The sequence below is a fragment of the Haemaphysalis longicornis genome, unplaced genomic scaffold (genome assembly GCF_048455015.1).
Source record: "Haemaphysalis longicornis isolate Haplotype H1 unplaced genomic scaffold, Haemaphysalis longicornis Haplotype H1 scaffold_10, whole genome shotgun sequence".
NCBI classification, from domain to species: Eukaryota; Metazoa; Arthropoda; class Arachnida; order Ixodida; family Ixodidae; genus Haemaphysalis; species Haemaphysalis longicornis.
Window position 1 is genome coordinate 41,590,171 of NW_027526204.1, and position 15,743 is coordinate 41,605,913.

The window sequence follows — 15,743 nt, forward strand, 5'->3', positions numbered from 1 at the left end:
ACCATTCGCGCTTGTGTTCGGGTCGACGTTCCTTAAGTTCTCGCTCTTCTTCCTCCAAGCGAGCTACATATGCGTTCGTCCCATAGCTAAACACGTGGTTTGTAACAAACAAAAACGGTCGGCATCTACGCTTCCGTGGCTTAAAGAGAAAGCCAACCTTTTTTGTAGGGTATATCCTCTCGACGCCAAATGAAAAGGCATCCCTTGAAACGCCTTCAACCGAAACGGTTTTTCAGTTGGGGCGTTTTAAAGCGGAGTTTTAAGTACAGAGCACTTCAGAGGCTCGCTTTGTCGTCGTAGCCCAGATAACGGACCCATGTAGAGCCCGCCGTACCATCGTAGAGCGTCCGGCAGAGGTTTCGAAAACCAAGCGGTTTAAATGGTCATAACCGTTTGAAACTCGTGAACAAACATTGTCATGCATTGTCATTGGCGCTTGTCATACATCTCCCAGATGTTTAGCACAAACAAAACTGCAGGTGCATTTCAGGCAAAATATATGTAATTAACCGGCAGCACCCGCGTTCATTTCGTTCGGAACGCTCGTTCGGTTGCTTTTTACGATAGTAAGCGAAAAAAAGTGGCAGTGCAACGCCGGCACGTGCGAGGGGAAAAGCAAGCACAAAAAGAACAGAACTCCCGCTGGCGCTGTTTCAGGCAGGCGGTGCGCTAGCACTGAGAAGGCGGGAAATTTGAATTGCATTGTGTGGTAGCAGTGAGCGGATAGCGCCGCTACAACTCTGCACTTCCGACAGCTTTCACGTTGAGTGGAACGGCGTCATTTTTTTAGCTCTGCCAGGCAGAAGTATACTGCCAAAACGAATAGTGGAGGCTGCGCGGCCAATTGCTTTCAACTGTGCGCGGGATGAAAAGTGGAATTTAGAAAATTTAGAAACTTGTCAAAGTATGTTGCAGCGCAGTTTACTGCCGTGGTTTCCAGAATTCGTTTTGGCACAATACTTAGGGCTGGTTTCAAACGTTCTAAAGCCCCATCTGGAAACCATTTTTGTTAAGGGTCTGTTAAGTGATTTCTTTTCATTTGGGCATATACTCCACAGAAATCGGTTGGCTGCCCTTTAACTAGGTTCGTTTTTAAGAGAGAGAGAGAGAGAGAGAGAGAGAGAGAGAGAGAGAGAGAGAGAGAGAGAGAGAGAGAGAGAGAGAAATAACACCTGTTTGTCCGACATGGATCGAAGAAAAAGAGATGGAGCCCCTTCTTCCCCCCACCCAGACAGCCCTTGAACTCCGGTGGCGTCTTTAGCCATTTGGACAACCCGGACCTGGACGTTAGGGCTGCGCAGAAAGGTTTCCCACTACTCCTGAGTCTTAATTACTAAAGAAGCACATCGGCTATGTGCGGGCAGGGCGGACCTACGGCATCGAGGAGAGCCCGCGCTTCACAAGAAGGCTGAGAAGGATGTCGACTGTTATGGTAACGCGTTATCTTAAATTGGCCCCGCGTCGTAACAGGTGTCGCCGCTACACCAGAAGATTAGTGACATAGAACCAGTTGCCGCAGAACAAAGGGGTAGGGGGGGGGGGGGGCAGGCATTGGTCGGTTTAACATAGGGTTGCAGCGTATATCAACGTAGGATGTCCTCCTAGTACCACATGAAGAAATTACGAATGAACCAAGCTTGGCGCAACTCAAGGCCATACTCGCAGTTGACCTCAAGAAGGCATTAGATTGCGTGGGCCACGACGCCGTATTGTAGGAGCTACTCGCCACCAACTGTAGACCAAGCATGCACAAATAGATCAGGAATTTCTTATGAGGATGTTCCCTCGTGGTTTCCAGAGGTGAGCATGAGACACCACCTTTCCCCAATCCGCAACAAGGCATACCACAGGGAGCAGTACTATCTCCCACTCTGTTCAACCTTGCAGTCCTTAAGATTCACAGGGCGCTGGAACAGGTGGAAGACGTACAGTGCGCAATATTCTTGTCTATAACACTGAGTTCAACTTCAGCTAGTTACCTCTCAAAACTTAGGACTCAAACTTGTCACAAAAAAAGTTGAGGTCAAAACATATGGTTAAGACTTTAGAATGACATAATAGCTTTCTATATGCTTTTCGGTAGAGGCGAGATAAGGCTATAAGTACGAAACCTGTGTTTCGCACTTATAGCATTATTGTCATTAGCCTTATTATAGCCTTGGCATCTGCGTACAACGCCTTATGTACGCAGATGACATCTCCATGTGGATCAAGACTGGCTCCCCCGGACATATTCAAACACAACTACAAGAGACACTCAATATAACCCAAGAAGCAGCCAGATCTATATAGGCCTGGCATGATCAACAGGAAAAAAACGGAACAACTCATGCATGGTCACCAATGGAAAATGGAAATCACTCCCTATTCACCTTACGCTGCATGGCACGACCATTCCTACTACGCAGACTTACGAGATCCTTGGTCAAGACTTTATCAAGGAAAGTGGGGGCCACTAAAATAACTAAACAATAATAACTAACAAAATTACTAAATAACAAAAAATAACAAAACCAAACTCACTCGGGGTTGATCCAGCCTCGAAAATCACCTGCCGTCCCAAACATTTCAGGGGGGGGGAGTCATCCTTCCTGCGTACGCCATTGGGGGCTACACTGCAGTTAACTGGATTATAAAACAAGAGGAGAAATTACTCCAGGTTACGAAACGAGTCTCCAATAAGCAGAGGTTACTTGAGCAAAACTACGTACTCCGACTTAAAAAAGCGCTTATCATATCTCGCATAAGATACTCTATTCCATATGCGAACGCTAACAAGACTCAACTGCAGAAATTAGATACACTGTTAAGAAAAGCCGCAAATATATCTTATGGCCTACCGATAACCACCAGTAATAAAGCCACCGAGGATATGGGCACCACAGCCCCAATAGAGGAAATCGTCTCATTCCGCAAATACAACCACCTTGGGAGACTGAGGCAAAGCAAGGCCGGGATTCAACTCTCGCAATAGGTCGGCTATGATTCGGAAGGAACCGTGGACACATCCTCTAAGTTAGAGCCCACCGACAGACAACAGTTAAAGATAGCATCCCTTCCCGGCAACATTGACCCTAAAAGACGCGCAGAACGAAGAACCACCAGGGCTAAATACTTTAACAAGAAACCGGAACGAGAACCAAAGCAAATGTATGTACACACGAACGATGAGGGAAACGGCCCCTCGTGGGCTGTCGCTCACTAAACAGAACTTACACAGAAGGCAACAAACGGTTCAGCTCAGCAGAAGAAGCGGAGCTATACGCCATTGGCAAAGCCGTTCTCCACCTCTCCCAACCAGCCCGCCCCATGAACACAGACAGCAAGAGGACTTGTCGACTGTTACACTGCGGTTATACATCCCGCTCGGCGGCACGCCTATCCAGACATATTCAAGGAACAGTGAAGATGTACTGGATTCCTGGCCACGCCGGGTTATTGGGCAACGAAAAGGCTAACCAGCTTGCCCGAGGCGCATGTGCGTGTCTAAAAGCTAGCCGGATGTATACATCCGGGCTCCCAGCAACGGCTGCCAAAATCTGCAATTAGACGAACCGTTTCACCGTGAACTTCGCCTTACAGAATACAGGACAACTAAGTGTTACTCCCAGCCCCCCACCCTAACCGAACACTACAGCAGCAAACCCTATTCCGACAGGCACAAGCCGAAACACTCGAAACGCCGGCGAGGCTACACATCTCATCAGATATGGTAAAGGAACACCCTTTCCAACGTGGTTACAATGGAACATTGTCACTAACCAAAGCGAAATCCTTTGGGAGTTCCCCCTACACACTCGAATTAGAAAGCACCACACTAGAGCGTGGCTAAAAGAGGGGAGGAGCAACTCGACCTAATTGACTTCATTCAGGAAGCCGTCAGCAGATGCCTGGACCGAGGCGTCTGCATCTCGCAACGCTCCCTACAACTTATTTCCCCCTTTGACATCCTCATATCAGCAGTGGCGCAGGTCGTACCACACGCAACGTCGTTTTGCTCTCTGTGAAGCAAATCATTGCACCAATGAGGGGCATCCGCGTCCAATTCAGCCAGTGTACACGTTTAAAAAAATCCGTCCAGCGGCCCACGGAAGAATTTCTTCTGAACCTTTTTTGTCCCTTCGCAGAAGCGCTCGTGGCTTTTCGTCAGGACCCTGGTACGGTGATGGGATCTGACGGGAATGGAACAGACGATGGGAGTTTCTGAAAAATCGGGTGTTAATTTGAATCGCCTATCTAGGCAGGCGTCTTATATAACATCTGTCCAGACCACGCAGTTCAATTTTAGATGCGACTGCATCTCATTCACTCGCCTTGTCCCTGCATCCGGCGTCGGCGTTGTTGTCGGCGTCCGCACCTCCCCCATTCTCCTCGCCGCGTGAGCTGCACTCTCCGCCGCTCACCCCCTCTCCTCTCCGATAGCGAACACTCTCTCGCGAGGGGCATTGGATTGGATTCGATTGCATTGGCTTGGATTGGCTTGGCTTGACTTGGATTGGATTTGGATTGGATTAAAGTGGATTGTGTTGGATTGTGTTGCGTCATAGCCGCGGCAGACGCACTGGCGCCGGCGCGTCCCCTCACCGTTATGCGCGCTATAAAACGCGGTGCCTGCGCCGCTCCGCTCCATCGTTCCAGCGCCATTCCTCCGCTGTACAACGCAGCAACGTGAACCCCCTATGCGTCGCATCTACACAGGGGTTCCCGCGAGGGGAGGTGGGAGTTTTTTAAAGACGATAGTCTTTCTTGGGCTACTTAAACCCAGAAATTTTGGTCTGTCTGTATGTCTGTATGTCTGTCTGTCCGTCGGTCTGTCTGTGACTCGATTCAGCCCCCCGGCCAAAGCAAAACAATGCGTGCGCAATAGTCTTATATAGTCACAGCTAAATCTACCCGTCTATGTCCGGTGTTATGTTCATACTTGTCAACATTGTTGAAGAAGAACAAGACATTACGCAAATATGAGACAACAAATCAATACAGAAGTGATATTTGCAGTGCTCCTTTATAACCCATGCAACTCGCCAACTGGTATCCTGTAGTTGCCTCGGGGATACCGCAGCAGGGAGATTTCCCCTCATTACCAGCCCAACCCGTCCTCGCGCAGGCGCCGATTGACGACGCTCGCACGTACCAGCTACAACAGGAAAACGCACAACTCAGAAAGCAACTTGAAATGCAGGCGGCTCACAGCGAAAACCTAGAGCGTCGCATCGAGGAGTTACTAGCCCGCCTCACAGCGCTTCAGGCGCCTCCTGCACAGCAAGCCCCAGAAATAGTGACGCCCTCCAACACAGTGCAGCCAACTTTCCAGGCCCCTGAGACACCTGACCTCGTCCGTATTGAACATCTAATCAGATCCCTGAGTGAAACTATGGAACGCCGTATCACAACATTGGAGCAACGACAAGAGGCTGCAGAGTCGGTGAAAAGGAAGACCCGCAAAAAGAATAAACACCAAAGCCTCGGAAACTCGACCACTGCTCCGAACGACAACCCTGCCAACGACCCGCCCAGCCAATCGACCAGTGCCATGGCTTCAGAGGACGAATGGTAAACCTGCAATAATGGTGGTCCCTAAGTGTCCTGTGAACCCACCAACAGTTATTTGGCAGTGGAACTGTCGTTCGTTTCGCAGCAAACAAGCATCGTTGTCTTTCTACGCGTCTCAACACTCGCCCATCGCCATTGCGCTACAAGAAACAGACACGGACAAAGTGCATCTCCGAGGCTACACAACTTACACCACGGACCAACAGAGGAGGACAGCGATACTCGTACAGACGAGTAAAGCAGCGCAAGTACACTCCCTGCCCACATCTATTGACTACACTTTTATCGAGCTTCTCCCACCAAAGAAAAATCAGAATAGCCTTTTCCTTCTAAATATCTATAGCCCTCCGACGGCCGGCCTAGGGGAGATTGACCGCCTCATCAAAACGGTTAAACAGCGCACTAGGGGTCATGCTTTGGTAATAACAGGATATTTTAATGCGCAACACACAGCTTGGGGATACAATAGGGACAACAAAAAAGGACAACAACTTTACGATGCCATACGAGGTAATAGCTTGCACTTGTGCAATGCCCCGGACACTCCGACCCGGCTCGGTAATAGTGTCTCTCGAGACACTACCCCAGATCTTACTTTAACACATGGAGTTAATGATCCAACATGGGAATGTCTCTTTGAAACGCTGGGCAGTGACCATTACATTATTCAATTGCAAATTTCGAACTATCGCACTGATTCACAAAAGATCGGCACTGCCCGCATAACTGATTGGCAGAAATTCCGCGAATTGGCACCGACCGGTCCCATTCAAGACATCGAAGAATGGGCACAGAGAATGTTGGAAATTTTCCAGAAACAAACGAAACATTTGCCTCTTACGGAAGATTGCCCCGCTGTAGATGCACACCTCTTTCATCTGTGGGAGGCCCGAAGAGGGCTAACTAAGCGATAGAGCAAGCACAAAACAAATCCAAAAATACGTAACAGAATAGCTAAATTAACGCAGGAAGCAGCTGAATATGCTAAAACACTAAGCCAACAAAACTGGGCTCAATTCTGTACGCAATTGCAGGGTACACTGAGTACCCGTAGAACATGGCATCTGCTTCGATCCCTCATGGGAAACAAGGAATCTAAATCATCCATAGCCCATCAATTAAAGAGGCTTCTTCATAAATATCCCGGAACAGAGGCGGAACTCCTCGAGGAGCTACAAAAGCCATGGAAAGACAGCGCCCAACTTACGCTTCCTCTCCTACCGTACAATGGCACCCCTAACCCCGAACTGGATGCCCCCTTTACCCTTGCCGAAATAGAAGCCGCCGCACGAAACCTCACCCGGAACACTACACCTGGAAAGGACAAAATTCCGAATAAGCTCCTCCGAAATCTCGATTGTGAATCATTAGAAGCCCTTCTAGACTATATAAATAATAATTGGGTAACGGGACAAATCCCTCCACAGTGGAAACATGCTGATGTATCATTAATACCTAAACCTGGAAAGCCGTTAACAACAGGGAACTTGAGACCCATATCGCTTACATCCTGCGCAGGAAAATTATTTGAACATATGGTCCAAAATCGTCTCTCCCCATTCATTGAAGACCATGACCATTTTCCCAACACTATGTATGGGTTTCGCCCACACTTATCCACTCAGGACGTACTCATTCAAATTAAAGAAGACATTCTTGACCGGCTTCCCAAGAACCATAAGCGCTGCATCCTGGCTCTAGACATAAAAGGTGCTTTCGACAACATCAGTCACCACGCTATCCTTCAGGGCCTTTCATCCATTAATTGTGGGCAGAGAGTGTACAATTACGTCGCAGCCTTCCTCACGAAACGCACCGCGACCATTGGAATTGGACAATTACGGTCTGCTCCTTTCAAGACGATCGCTCGTGGCACCCCACAGGGGTCAGTCATCTCGCCACGTTTGTTTAACCTTTCCATGAAGGACCTCCCACCATTATTGCAAGATATTTACCTCCTTTTTCACGCCATCTACGCAGATGATCTCACCTTTTGGACGCCTACAGGATCCATGGGTGAGCAACAAGAAGCACTTCAAGCCGCTATAGACAAGGCGCAAAGATACCTTCGAGAACGAGGTCTTGAATGTGCCCCAGATAAATCGGCACTTTTGACACTTAGTGCTGGTACCCCGAAACAAAACAAGTCCACCGTCCCAGACCCGGACCTATTCATAAATGAGCAACCCGTCCCAACTGTGCCTCACTTGAGAATTATTGGACTTGTTATCCCTAAAAATGGCTCTGGGCTCCACACAATCGCTCCCCTCCAGAAGACTGTCAACCAGCTGACACACATAATTCAGCGCGTCGCACATCGACGATATGGCCTCAAAGAACCTGACACGCTCAAAATAATACAAGCAGTACTCATAAGTAGAATCACCTATGGAACACCGTACTTGGCCCTTAAAACGAACGAAAAAGCCAGATGAAATATAATTATTCGCCAAGCCTACAAGACTGCGCTCGGACTACCCTCGAAGACATCGACATCTAAATTATTACAATTAGGCGTACATATCAGTTGGGAGGAATTACAAGAAGCGCACCACACTTCTCAGATAGAGCGCCTGAAGAAAACGACGACGGGGCGCGCAACTCTTCACCGATTAGGTTATACCACTCCACCGGTTAAAGATCAGAAAACAAGCATACCTTTGAAGATTCGACAGCACATGCGAGTGGCCCCAATACCAAGAAATACGCATCCAGAGTACAACAAGGCCAGAAGAATTGCCCGAGCACGAGCCATGTCCGCCAGATATGCAAACGACCTAAATACCTGTTATGTGGATGCATCTCCTTATCCGCACCATCCGGCCCACGTAACTTGTGTAGTGAATGGACGGGGCCAAGAGATCACATCCTGCACCGTCAATACGACAGCGATTGATACTGCCGAAGAAGCCGCGATAGCCCACGCCATCATCACTGCCCAATACCCAATCACCATACTTACCGACTCTCAGGCAGCGTGCAGAAAGGTCGAATTTATAAAACGGCACTTCGTCTTCTTTTAACAAGACAGAGCATTCCCGAAGTTTATATAGTTTGGGTGCCAGGACATGAATCCCTTGAGGGGAATGAGGAGGCTCACGCCGCTGCCCGCGATTACATACACCGGGCCGTTTCTCTCACGGGGCAGTCACCACCTCCTCCACCTAATCCGCAACCTCTCTTGCGCTACACAGATATATTGGCGGACTACCGACACAAACGGCAAATTTTCCCCATTCCACACCACCAACTCACAAGGGATGAAGCAACAACGTTCAGACGACCTCAAACTAACACGTATCCACACCGTACCCTTCTTCATGCCATTTATCCGACAGACTATCCAGCCACCTGCCACTACTGCCCAGCGCCCGGTACCCTATACCATCAGGTGTGGGAGTGCCAAAAGACGCCGGACCTGCACCCAATTCCCAACCCCTCTATACAACAGTGGACGGCGCGGTTGACCAGCAAGGACCCTACGTTCCAGCTTGACCTGGTGCAAAGGGCCCGCGCAGCCAGCCGTAGCCAGGGGATCCCGGACTAGGGATCGCCTCCACCGGGTGGGTGCCCTAACAACTGCACCTGTTGTTTTAATAAAGATTTGTTCCATTCATTCCTTTATAAAAAAAATCAAACATGCTTGACTTTTGTGAAATTAAATACTTCATCAACTGCAGAAAAAGAATTCACTCCGCCGTTGCCTGCTGTCGCCCGTGCCACTATAGCTTCTGGGGCCATTTTAAGAAATCAACCGGCAACAGTTACGCAAGGTTCCACTAGATAGGTTCCACGTTCTGCTTGCAACGCACGTGGAGTAGGGAAACGCGGTTCTATAAACGTTGAAGTAGGGCGCCTCGATTAACGCGTCGCTTCACCTTATGGCAGCGTTCGCATCGAGACACGCGGTTTGGAGCAGTGGAACGCGGGAAATTTAAAATGATTTAAGCAAACCTTTCGCGTCTTTACATTCGGAGGAGCGCGACTCAAGAGGAACAACATGAGAGGTGAGCGGGAAAGCGAAGGGAGGCATTTACTTCGCAAAAGCCGATAAAGACTATCGTCTTTTGACGGCATTTGCAACGAAAGGAGCAGAAACACGGCCAATTTTTTATTACGGAGTTTTAGTATAGCGTTTGTTGCCTTCGCGTACGCTAAATTTTTTAGTCATGTTACGTAAACGCTGTGAGGGGAGTTTTAGTAGGGCGTCTCATCTGTTTAGCGTAGCGACAGGCTAATACTTACGGCTCCATCTGTAAAATGTTCTGTGAAATGACTCGCCGGTTGATCTGCCAACGGAATGCAGGGGAGCGCCTGGACATTTTGAGACTACCCAAACATCCAAACATACGAATATTCTCTTACCCGAGTACGTTTAAAAAAATAAATGTTGAAGCCCGTGGCGCCTCTTTTGTGCAATCGCACAGAACGCCGTCAACCGCATTCCCGGGTTTAACGCTTACATTTTATTCAACTTCAAAACAATCCAGAGATTCGTGTTAAACGAACACAACGTCACGACATGAGTTGCATGTCTGAACCGCGATTGACAGGCGATCGGTTGCCTCTTCCTGGCCGTCGTAAATTCGGCACTCACATCTCGAGGTTTGCGGGAACGAAGAGCGAGTCACTTAACTCTGGCGATGCGAGGTTGAGTCGTACGTCACTCGACAAAGATAATGCCGAGCATGGGAAGCACTGTCCACCTGCAGAAGTCCAACGTCGCATTTCATGGCGAAGCGAACCCGTCCACAACCAGAGCCACCTAGATTAGCTGCCACAACACACACAGCTTCGGTCGCTGGCCTGGCTACGAAGGTTCGTTCGGATAATCAGCGATGTCACGGCGATACAGAGCCCCGAGAGAGCGACGTGCTAAACATGCGACGTATTTAAAAACACCGGAGTAAAGAACTCGGTCCACCGGGAGCAAATTACTGTCCGCATAAGAGCGGAACCGTGGACGGTTGTCGCGCTGGGTGTAGCCCCAAAGAACCCATTCCCGTTTGACCCCTTCGCGTTTGAACCCATTCCCGAAACGCCCTTCCCGCTTGACCCGTCCCGTGTGCGCCCGTTCCCGAAACGACCTTCCCGTTTGGGCTCTTCCTGTTTAAGCCCGTTCCCAAAACGTCCTTCTCATTTGAACCCGCATCGTAGCAACCCATTTGAATTTCTGAAAATATGTTTTAACGTCTTCAAAACTGTTCCCCAAAATGTGTTTACAAGCAACGGGTCATGCACTAAGAACTTGTATGCACCAAATTTTCCGGAATCGACCGATATTTACGGCCGATAAAAGTTTCCGAATGCCTTAGGCCGATACTGCCCTCTTGACACAAAATTTGTAGCGGCGAAAGTGTACTACAAAGATGCCCAATATCTTAAGGAATGCACGCATTGGATTTTTCTGCAGTTGGTGTTGGTACGTGCGGCTGAAATTTATTTATCAGCCGCTCTTATGCTCATTGTTTGGAGCGGAGCTTTGTCTTCTGGTTGGAGAGATCTATAGATCAAAGATGTCCGTAGGAGAGACTTTAAAAAAGGCAAAAACGTGCAGAAATCTGAGAATTGGCTACAAATGCCTTTCCTACGTGAGTAATGGGCAGATATTTTTATTTATTTACTGATACTTCACGGCCTGGTCGGGCTCATGCAGGAGGGAACATAAAAACACATCAGTATTGGTTGGCGTAGTTTAAAAACGCCCCATACAAATAAGTAAAATAGAGAAATATGTAATAGGCTCAAAGGGTTCCGAACAAGGATATGCATTCGTAATGTATTCCAATTTTAAAATACCACGATTCAACCAGAACACATATTTACAATACGTGGGGAAAATTCTTCTAACGATACCGAGTTAACTGTTTGTTCAGTTAACTTATTCCAGTAAGAAATTGCCTGTAAGAGAACTTTCGAATAGTAATTCAGCTGATTGGCTGCCTAATAGTCTTACTATGATGTCTTCTCGCTGAACGTCTGAAAGGCCCTTGGAGGTAGTATTCCCGCGACAATTTTAAGTTTCTCTAGTAAAGAAAATTTAGGCTAGAGACGACACTGCGCTGATTAAGTTTTTGAAGGTTTGCCCTACTATGGAAATTGACTACGCCAGAGTGACGGGAATAAACAGAATCAACAAAACGCAAAACTAAGTTTATAATTTTCGCCGCTTCTCATGACTGCGATTTTTTATAGCCAGATGTGGCATATGTATCCAGATACATAGGGTTACATTATTTTTATACATCTTTTTATCTTTTATAGTTTTCATCTGTTTCTTTTCGACATTGATGTACACTTGCGCTATTATAACGATTAAATATGTTAGTCCGCCAAATACGATTTCTTTAAAAGTGAGGGTGTTTTTGCGATTTTTTATTTGTGCTTCCGCGGCGCTTTTCTGGGCTTTTTTATTTTCTCATTTTTTGGTTTGTTAGTTTAAAATACTTGTTTGTTAATTTTAAAGATTTGTTTATTAATTTGTTAATTGTTACTTTGTTTGTTAGGCTTTGTTAATTTTAAAAAATTGTTAATTGGTATGACGAATTGTAACCAGAAGTCGTCGTCTCTAGACTCAAAAAGTGAAGCCCAGGTTTGAAAAGCAGTCAAGGACTCTGGATGTACTGAGCATGCTATCGCAGCGGCTGTGAACAAACGGAAATAAATGAAAAACAATATGAAAATGTTTTTATAACCTTTCATAAACTGGGTACGTTATTCCTAGAATGGGCTAAATAGGAAAATATGAAACGGGAACGTTCTTTCGCCCCGGGTTGAAATGGGAAAGAACAAACAGTAAGGTTGAAATGGGAACGGGTTCAAACGGGAACGGCCCAAGTGGGAAAAGGCGAATCGGGAAGGTCGTTTTGCACCGGGTTGAAACGGGACGGAACAAGCGGGAAGGGTGAAATGGGAACGGGTTCAAACGGGAACCTCCCGTCGCCTACTTGCCGCCATGTTGGAAACGCAAGCCGCCTCGCGTACGCACGTTATTTTGCTGAAATAGCGTCCGCTCTAGAACTGGCCTGGCGTATGCGAACGACTCAAACAAAGCGTTCGCTAACTGCGCACGTTAGTCATGGACACGGAGCAAAAATTATTGAGGAGGCGCAACAGGGCTTGCTGCGGCAACGCGATGAAGTCAGGGCGGCAGGCAGCCTAGGCACCGACGCGCCCTCTGTCGCGAGGCGACAAAGGGAAAACGCGTGCGCCGCGCTTCCGAAAAGGCTAGGGTGCCTCGATGCGCGCCCGCTCGCGAGGCACCCTAGAAAAGGCTCGCCGGTTCAAGGTCAGTCAGCGCATAGCCGGCTGCCGTCATGGGTGTCGTTAGACGAAGGGGCTTTGATTTTTGTTTAGAACGCCAAACCTACAATAAAAAAAAAACGTGGTTGAGAAGGTAGGTATGGGGCCCTATTCTCGACTGCACAAATTGCCGGCAATTCAGGCAATTTTCCGGAAGTCTTTTCTGATTGGCTTTTAATTTTGGTCACGTTCTTCCGGTTGACAAAGCGGTTGTGTGTGCTGTCGTCATTTTGACGTTTCATGTCGTTTACGGACACCAGTTCTAAGGTTTGCCTTATTTCTCGTTACTAAGGCGCATAATTCTTGCCCGGCAATGAAAAATCAGACTAAATGCAGCGGACATGACAACGTAAGCCTGTCTTTGCTATTCAACAATACTGCTTGTAATACACACCCCCTCTGTGATTGGCTGAGAAGGCGTGACGTAATTTAAACAGTTGGCGGGAACGATTACGTCATGTATTGGCAACTTCAGCCTGCGTAAAAGTGACGTAATGCTACGTAACAGCTTAAAAATGGCGGCTGTTTTTGTCGCAAAATACAAGCAAAATAGGGCAAAAAATTGCCCCGGTTTACGGCGCCGCGAAATGTGCAGCAATTTGCAGCAGGCGCAGTTTCGCATGCGTGCTGTTTAAAGCATGTTTCCTACCGAAACAAACTATAGTTTCAACTGCTTCCAAGTCAGCGATCATGGAACATACAAATAACATGCAGTATTTTGCTTTTATGTTTGGCAATAAAATAAAAATTATTTGTTTGACGTAACCGCAAAATAAGAGGGCAGTACAAGCCTCTCCATGACAAAGAAAACCCAATCCATGGCATTTGTCCATACTTGTCCTAGTAAGCTGTTGGGTCACATGATCGAACTCAAGAGAATAATAACAATGAAAAGTGACTATTTGGTTCATTGCAGCGCTGATGGCAGTCGAGCTTGACGAATGAGTGAATCGGCGACATCGGTGCGCTCCGCGGTTATCAGGCGTAGCGCTTCGCTGCTCTTGTGTGTCATATAAGCGATGGTCGCGGCCGTCTTTTTCTGTGATCACGCCATAAACTTGTAACATAGCAGCAGACGATGGCGTGGCTGGGCGTGGCGGCGGTAGCTGCAGGGAAGGTGATAACGCAACGAAGCTTGCATTGAAGCAGAGAGCCCAGCTATGTTAATAAAAGCGATTGAAAGAAATAAATAGATACGGTAAAAAAATTTTGTGATGTTCTTAAGCTCGACATCCGCCTTTCGCTCGCTATTGGATCAACGTTACTCGGTCGCCTTGTGGTGGTGGCGCCAAATTTGACCTCCAGATATGTGTTTATCTTGTCAGCCTCAGCTACCGTCTTAATTTTTATAGTACATGCCAAGTGTTTTTATGTCTTTCTTTCACAATATTTGATACCTTGGTAGCGATCTTTATGAGTGACTCGTCAAATTACACTGCATGTAGTCATAGCTATAGGTGCAGCACGTCACTGATTGCTAACGTCGTGCTTACGCAAAAAAAAAAAAAAAAAATGGGCGAAATGCCGGCAATTTGTGCAGTTGAGAATAGGGCCCATGATGGTTCTTATCCTATCTGCCAGTAGTTCATGTTTAGACTGCCCCAACTTTCCCGCCCTGCCTGTGCAACAGGAAAAGCGCGCGCAAATCTGAGAAGCCAGCGAAAGGGGGAGCGGCGAGAGTGAACCACTTGTGGCGAGTGTAAAACGTTTTAGATGCTGAGCATCTGATTCACTCGCCTTGTCCCTCCGGCGTCGTCGTCGGCGGCGTTGTCCGCCCCTCCCCCATTCTCCTCGCCGCGCCAGCTGCGCTCTCCGCCGCTCACCCCCTCTCCTCTCCGATAGCGAACACTCTCTCGCGAGGGGCATTGGATTGAATTCGATTGGATTGGCTTGGATTTGATTAAAGTGTATTGTGTTGCATCGTAGCCGCGGCACGCTGCGTCATAACCGCGGCAGACGCGCTGGGGCCGGCGCATGAGCAGTACTCTCTTCCGCGGTTTCCTCTCCTTCGGGCGCGCTGCGCATATAACCGGTGTGCCGTTCTCCGGCGAAGCAACATCCACGCTTGGCTCAAACACCTAGAGTCCACGCCGCTTTACAAGTACGCCGAGGTCGTCATTGACTGGGACCGGCTTACGCAGTCCCTTCAACGTTATGCGCGCTATAAAACGCGGTCCCTTGGCCGGTCCGCCTATGCGTCGCATCTACACAGGGGTTCCCGCGAGGGGAGGTGGGAGTTTTTATTATTAGAGAGTTTTAGCATAGCGGCTCCCGTACGCTACGCTAAGGTTAGCGGGTAGCGGGACCGGACTGCGCATGCGCGCGCGGGGAGTGCGAGGAGGTTGCCCCTCAGCGGATGGAAAGAGCGGGCATGGAGAAGGCAGGCCGCGCGGAACTAATCCACCCCACCGTGACGAATTTGCTCTCCCCAGTCGCGCCCCGCTACCCGCCGCCGCCGTAGCGTCAGCGGACGGAGCACGCTATGCTAAAATAGCATTGCAGCCAGCGTACGCTACGGTCGGCTGGTACCGGGACCCGACTGGGCAGGTGCGAATTGTAGTTACGCGAGGACGATCGGCCCGCTTCGCAGAGCCCCTGCAATTCGTTCCGGTGAGAGGTGGCCCCCCTGGTCTTGCCCGCGCGAGCATGCGCAGTCGGGTCCCGCTAAACGCCGCCGATAGTATAGTGTAGCGTACGTAGGTTAGCCGCTGTGCTAAAATTTAAAAGCGTACGCAACTAGTCCAGACAAAGATGCCCATTGCTGCGATAAGAGGAAGAATGTAGGGCAAGCATATTTTAGTATCGGCTATCGCAGGTCTTTTTTCCTAAATGGGTTCCAAGTCTGTGGGATGGCTTCTATAAGGTACAAAGTGGTCTGCACACAAAGA